The sequence below is a fragment of the Adiantum capillus-veneris genome, chromosome 8 (assembly GCF_014529385.1).
Source record: "Adiantum capillus-veneris isolate H3 chromosome 8, ASM1452938v2, whole genome shotgun sequence".
NCBI classification, from domain to species: Eukaryota; Viridiplantae; Streptophyta; class Polypodiopsida; order Polypodiales; family Pteridaceae; genus Adiantum; species Adiantum capillus-veneris.
The window spans coordinates 100,009,738-100,011,393 of record NC_140938.1 but is presented as its reverse complement, the minus strand read 5'-3'; positions in this window follow the sequence as shown (position 1 = coordinate 100,011,393).

Below are 1,656 nucleotides of genomic sequence, written 5' to 3'. Positions count from 1 at the left end.
CCACATTCAGTGGAAATAAGGGAGAAGATCTCACCACCGACTTTTTGGATGATTTCGACATTGCTTGTGTTGTCTCCAACAAAGATGACGACGTTTCACGACTTCGAATTTTTCCTCTACTAATGAAAGTAGAGGCCAAGTCCTGGTATAATGCATTGCCCCATGCTACCAAGAATGCATGGGATGTGTTAAGGGCTGCCTTTGTAAAGAGGTTTGGTGGAGGCACAACCTTAGAGAAGCTATGGCAGCTACTGGCAGAATTGAAGCAGGGAGGTCTGCTAGAGTATGCCACCTACGAGTCCAAATTTGTGGACTTATGGGAGAGATGGGTTGCCTCACTGGAGGAAGGTGAAGGAGAGCCTAATTTCCTAAAGAAAGACTGTTTCATTGTTGGTCTATGGTCTCCGCTTAGAGAGAAGGTGAAGGGAAGGTTTCCTGCAACATATGAGTTGGCAGTCAAAGTAGCCCGCCTTAAAGACAAGAAGCTGCGCATGCAAGCAAGAGTAAACGAGTCAAAGGAAACAAGCTCGGTCCGACCAACCCCAGTGACTGCAACAACCAGTCATAGAGCCCAACACCAAGAGGCATCAGAAGAGCAGCAAGACCTACTGAGTCGCATCACCACCCAACTGGAGAGTTTATCCGTGCATCTGGTGTAGCAAGGCCATGCACCTGTCAGGAATCGTTAACAAGGAAGAGAACAACGAAGGCAGAACCAAGAGTACCACTATTACAACTGCGTGGAAGACGACCATGGAATGTACTACTGCCAACATCCAAGGAGGCAAAATTTCAATAGAGGGGGGAGACAGAATCAGATCTCTCCGCCAAGAGCAAGACCACCACCACCTAGGCAACCAGGACCGATCCCACTAGTCCAGATCCTTCGACCACCTGTACAAAAACAACCACCACCCCAACCTCTCATTCCTCCACTACCCCCACCACCTGCTGTGAACCAAGCGGTGAGTGTTATAAGCTTGGAGGCTAAAGGGAAGGCAAAGGTAGAAGAATCAGTTCGAGAGAAGCACAAAGGGAAAGCGAAGGTAGAAAAGTGGATGCTATGGGAGTGAAGCATGCCAGGCACGAGGAAGCCTCTCAAAGACAAGAGAAGATGAAAGGGAAGGCCGAGTCTAGCAAGCAAGCAGCTAAACCACGACGGAAGATAGACATCCTGGACTTCTCACTAGGTGAGTATGAAAAACCCTATGACTTAGTTCAGGATGTGTTAATGCAGGGCCCGAAGATAACTTGGCCCCAATTACTCCACCTTGCACCAAGAATGAGGAGGCAATGGACAAAAATGGTAAGTACCAAGAAATCAAGGCCCAAGATAGCTGGGGCTATCTCTAGAAGGGATCTCGATGACATCCTACCGACCATGGATGCCCACATCAAGGGTCAACGAATCTCAAACGTCTACGTAGATGGTGGCGCACAAATATGCGTTATGAGTGAAAAGATGATGCACCATCTAGGTCTAGAGTAAGTAGGCCGGCACTTTGCCGAGCCAAAATGGCAAACAATGTAAGAGTAAAATGCGTGGGCATTGTGAATGCGGTCAAAGTAAAAGCATTCAATACAGAAGTAGAGGTAGACATCTTCGTCATGCCACACAAAGGGGAGGGCTAACCCATCATTCTTGGGAGGCCTTGG